Raw genomic sequence first — 6263 nt, forward strand, 5'->3', positions numbered from 1 at the left:
AAAAAGATCTTCTAGGGGCTCCTGGGTGGCTCAGTGGGTTAAAGCCTCTGCCTTCGGCTCAGGTCATGGTCTTGGGGTCCTGGGATGGAGCCCCACGTTGGGCTCTCTGCTCAGCAGGGAGACTTCATCCCTTCCTCTCTCTCTGCCTGCCTCTCTGCCTACTTGTGATCTCTATCAAATAAATAAATAAAAATCTTTTTAAAAAATAAAATAAAATAAAAAGATCTTCTAGTGTGCAAAAATTTTTCAAGATGGAAACCATAGGGGATTGCAGTAGGAAATTTGGTACTAGATTAACTCACTCCAACAGTGAGTTTCTGGAATTCCATTCTGTGACTTAAAATGAGTCAAATGTACATCCTGGTAGTAAATTTTAGATATGCTTAATTGTAACCTCAAGAAACAAAAGAAAAAATAACAGAAACAGAGAATAAAATGTATAGTGCGCTTGGGTTACAGAAAATCCTGGATGGGAGATTGAACAGCTCTGTCTGTCTTTAAACAATGGGGTTGGAGCGTAATACTAAGAATGGCTCTTAAATTTCTGCATAGTTACACAATCAGAATGCATTTCATTAAAATAAACATGATGATGGAAATAAAACATGGTTTGAAACAAATGCAAACTTTCTTATATTTACAAGTTTTTCTTTTTTACATATTTGGTTTTATCAGAAAGATGTGTTCATTCTCTAAAAAGTTGTTATAAAACATTCTCACAGGAACTGAAAGAAATAGAGATAAAGTTAAGAAAAACATCAGGGTTAAGAAACAGAGATACAGAAGGATAATAATAAACTAAAATATGTAGGAATGTAATCAAATGCACTAAGAAAAATTTCCACAGGAACTTGGTAGAATTTCATTTTTTTTTTGATTCACATATTCTATTACTAATCCTTTGAAGCATCAAGGAATGGGAATTTCTATTTCTCAGGGAAGTTATAAATTTCCTTAGAAGTCTAGAGAAAATCTCTTGAGCACAGAATAGCAGTAATAAGGTACTGTATAGGCTGAATATGATGGCCCAGTTTGTGAGTTTACAACCATGTGTTACTTTTAATTCATAACTTAATGAGAAAACTGGCTCACACAGTATAGCATAATTGCTGGGAGAAATACAGAGGCTTAGACACAATTTTCTATCATTCTGAAGCTGATTTTGGCTGGGCTGAAAGACTATTTTTACCTCGTGGTTAGAGGATTGTTGAACTTTCTGGCACAACCAGGCATCATTTGGTTTTCTTTATACACTGTCGTATTTCAGCTCAAGTGGTAAAGACTAAGGTTGCATTTTATTTTATTTATTTGATTTTATTTTTTAAATATCACTTGGAACTTTTCCCTTTTTTTCCATTTTGAAGTCAACCCCGAGTTTTTTATATAGAATGGAAGAAGGTATAATGATCTTTCCATGTGATGGCTTCTTGGTATTTTAACACAGCCTAGTAGAACAGCTGGGCATAGTGGCACATTACGAAGGTTGAGGATACATCAGAGAAAATGGGTAGTGTGCATGCTTTGGTACTCCCAAGAATAATTTCTAAATTAATTATATCAACTCTCTGAAGATTTTATTTACTCAACATTACTAGGTGCCAAGAACTGTGTTATGTAGGTGCTAGAAATGAAGAAGTGCATGGCCTAACCCCAAAGAGTTCATAGCTGACCAAAAGTAGAAATGGAGATATAAATCAAAATACTAAAATGGTATGATAATATCACAAAGGGAAGGTCTTTTCCAATAAGTGTTGGGATCATAGAAGGATTCAGTGATGTTCGAACTAAACTTCAGTGAGTTTTTCAGGAAGGACATAAGGATACAAAGGGAAAGACATTCCATGGAAAGAAAAAAAAAATTAAGTCACATAGGCAGGAATGCTCAGACTGGATGAGTAACACTGGAGAAAGATAGACTGGCGGAAAAGTAGGATCCAAAGTAACAGAAAATATTATCTCAACATGAAGCCTGGAAGCCTGGATTAGGTCATGAAATTATGTCAATAAGTATTTCATTACAACTCTAGTAACTTTTTTTTTTTAAGATTTTTATTTATTTATTTGACAGAGAGATCACAAGCAGACAGAGAGAGAGGAAAGGAAGCAGGCTCCCTGCTGAGCAGAGAGCCCGATGTGGGGCTCGATCCCAGGACCCTGGGATCATCACCTGAGCCGAAGGCAGAGGCTTAACCCACTGAGCCACCCAGGTGGCCCTCTAGTAACTTTTTAAAAAGAAAATCAATACTTGCTTCTCTAGAGAAGCCTAAGAACTCTTTAGCCTACATTCCTAGTGTCCATGTTTGAGTTCTCAGCTCTCTCAGACACTATTTGGCCCTTTTGCACTCAGTATTGTTCGCATAATCTAATTTCATGTCCTCATAGAGCATCTGAGACCCTTCAGGACAGGGATATCTTCTTTTGTAACATTCATATACTTGTCACTGTATTTATTATAAAATACTTAGCAACTCATCCTTAATAATGGGATTTGAACAATTAAGCTAGCCCCCTTACTTTAGTAATCTAAACCTCAGCATGTATTAAAATGTGTCAGTTGAAAGTAACATAATTTTACATTATATCTTTATGTAAACTTGTTATATTTAAATGCTTTCTGAAAGACAGTATCTTTTTTTAAAAGATTTTATTTATTTATTTGACAGATGGAGATCACAAATAGGCAGAGAGGCAGGGAGAGAGAGAGGAAGGGAAGCAGGCTGCCTGCTGAGCAGAGAGCCGGATGTGGGGCTCAATCCCAAGACCCTGGGATCATGACCTGAGCCGAAGGCAGAGGCTTTAACCCACTGAGCCACCCAGGCACCCCTGAAAGACAGTATCTTGAAGAGATCCTTTTTACTATTTTATGGAAAATATTGTAATCTAAATCCATATCAATGGTTGGTTCATTCTCCATAACTTTGGAGATCTAGACATTTAACCAATCAGCTTAACCAATGTGCCTTTTTTTTTCTTTTCAAAATCGAGCTTTAATAATGTTAGCACAAATATAAGACTAGAATGTCAATATTGATAAAACTGAAGTGATGAGGGACTTCTAGATCTGAAAAGGTAACATCCTAACTGTAAAGATGGCCCTAAAGAAATGTCTTGTTTCCTGAGCAAGGCTCCTTTTTGAAGTTACTTCCAGAGTTACATGTTGCTCAAAGTGAGTCTGCTCATGTTACTGGTGGTTGAAAAAAGCATAGTTGTAAAAATGATAAAATATAAATCCAGCATCCTTTCATTAAAACAAACGAACAAAAAAAAGACTGAAACCAAGACTAGAAACATGTTTAGGTCTTTCTGCGAGAAAGATTACAGGTTTATTGCTAGTTTTTTTTTTTTTTTATTTCAAAAAATTTTAAGCTAATTTCTTAAAATATGCTTCTAATTTCTTGAAATGTGGTTCCAATCTAGAGATAGATGATCTGTTGTTTATATGTATTTTCTCCAAAAATACTTCCCAAAGAAACTGATAGTAAGTAGCAGAGATTTGCAGATAGATTAGTTTGGATTTAAATCCTGGTTCTATCCATATGTACTTAGTAGTATTACCTAGCTTCTGTGAGCTAATTTCTTTTTTTTTTTTAAAGATTTTATTTATTTATTTGACAGACAAAGATGACAAGTAGGCAGAGAGGCAGGCAGAGAGAGAGAAGGAAGCAGGTTCCCTGCTGAGCAGAGAACCCGATGTGGGGCTCGATCCCAGGACCCTGGGATCATCACCTGAGCCGAAGGCAGAGGTTTTAACCCACTGAGCCACCCAGGCACCCCTGTGAGCTAATTTCTCCACCTAATACCTATCTCAGTCTTCTTGTGAGCATTAAATAATATAAGTAAAAAACCTGATACAGTTATTGCTAACCATTTTATTTAATAAAACGGCACAACATATTTTTACTAATGTCACTTTTATTTAAGTGAATACATCAAAAGCCTTTTTACTGTAAAAAGGATATACTTTTTGTTATATGAATTTGTTATATGATATTGCACAGACAACACACAACCTGGTATAAACCCCAAAAAAGGTTTTAGAGTAATCTTGGGATCTTGAAAAACTCCAATTTTGTGCATATCATATAAATTCTATTTCCCCACTCAAGTGATCAGAAAGGCACATAAAATATTTAAAGCTTTATAGTTTGGGTCCTTTATTCTATTTGTCTCTCCTTGCAATAGCACCACAGTAGTAAATTGCTTTGGCTTTAAAGCAAGAATTGATATCCTATAGATTAACTATTCTAAATTTTATTTTCTTCTTCAAAATTGGTTAATCTTTTAAAAATCACTTGAGTTTTATTTATTGATTGATTGATTTTTATTATGTTCAGTTAGCTAACATATAGTACCTCATTAGTTAGTTTTTTTTTTTTTTTAAGATTTTATTTTTAAGTAATCTCTGTGCCCAACATGGGGCTTGAACTCACAACCCCAAGATCAAGGGTCACATGCTCTACTAACTGAGTGAGCCAGGTACCCCTAAATCACTTGAGTTTTAAATTGCATGCAATGAAATATAAAGATCTTGAGCATAGAATTCAATTAGTTTAGCACACGTTTTGCCCACCACCGAATAAATATAGGAACCACTTTCACCTTCTTGACAATTCTTTTATGCATTTATCTAGCAAATTTCCTGCCAGTGAGATAACCAGCATTTTGATGTCTATCACTGTTTTTTGAATTCCTAAATATGTAATCTTCCCGCATGGGTTCTTTCATGTCTAGCTTCTTTTGCACAACATGCTGTGTATGAGTTTGATCCATGCGGTTGCATGCCTCAGTTGCTGGACCATTTTATTGCAGAAGAGCATTCCACTGAATCTATTATAATACATTTACCCATTCTTCGTTGCTGGATGTTTGGATGGTTTTTTTTCACTCTTGGTTATTGTTAATTAAGATGCTATGAGCATCCTTGTACAAGTATTTTATAGATATGTTTTTATATATAGATATGCATTTTATAGATATGTTTTAATTTCATTAAATATCTAGGCATGGACAGGAGATAGGTGTTTTTTTAACTTTATAAGAGACTCCCAAGTCATCTTCAATGTATTTATGCCATTTTACACACTGAGCAGCACATTAGAGAGTCTAGTTATTTCTGATACATGCTGACATTTGATATTCCCAACCTTTTAAAATGTAGCTATTCTAGAGCATGGGGAATGTTATCTTATGGTGACTTTAATTTGCATTTTATTGAGTAAATTGAGTAAATTTTTATGTACTTTTTGTAAAATATCTATTCATATCCTCTGTCCACATTTTTACCTGATTATTTGCCTTTGTTATTTTTTACTAAGAGTTCCCTATATATTCTAGTATTAGTCCTCTATTAGATATATTTTGATGTCTGCTAAATTGCATAACAGTGGGACAGACATAAGAAAATCTCAACAGATACCTCCAAAGAAGAGAAAAATAAGAAAGCATAGGAGACACTGATCCATACCATATCTATAGTCCAGATCTACATATATTGCCACTTCCCTGATCAGACTTTATTCTATTTCCCAATGAATTACTTTTCATAGCTCTTAGCTTCATCTTCTAGACTCTAGGTTTTGCCCTACAGGCCATCCTTCATTTCAGAAATAGCTTCAACAACAACAGATATTAACAAGAATACAGAGAAAGGAGAACCCTCTTATATTATTGGTGGGAATGCAAACTGGTATAGCCACTCTGGAAGACAGTATGGAGATTTCCTCAGAAAGTTAAAAAGAGAGCTACACTATGAACCAGCAACTGCACCACTAGGTATTTATCCGAAGGATACAAACATAATAATGATTCCAAGGGGCACATTCACCCCAATGTTTATAGCATCAAGGTCCACAATAACAAAACTATGGGACGAGCCCACATGTCCATCAACAGATGAATGGATAAAGAAGAGGTGGTATATACCTACAATGGAATATTGCTCAGCCATCAAAAAGAATGAAATCTTGCCATTTGCAATGATATGAATGAAACTAGAGGGTACTATGTTAAGCAAGCTAAGTCAGAGAAAGACAAATATCATATGATTTCACTCATATGTGGAATTTAAGAAAAAAAATAGATGAATAGGGGAAGAAAAGGAAAAGGATGAAAACAGAGAGGGAGACAAACCACAAGAGACTCTTAACTATAGGAAACAACCTGAGGGTTGCTGGAGAGGAGGTCGGTGAGGGGATGGGGTAACTGGGTAATGAGCATTAAGGAGGGCATTTGATGGAATGAACACTGTTCACTGGAATGAACAG

The sequence above is a fragment of the Lutra lutra genome, chromosome 10, assembly GCF_902655055.1.
Source record: "Lutra lutra chromosome 10, mLutLut1.2, whole genome shotgun sequence".
NCBI classification, from domain to species: domain Eukaryota; kingdom Metazoa; phylum Chordata; class Mammalia; order Carnivora; family Mustelidae; genus Lutra; species Lutra lutra.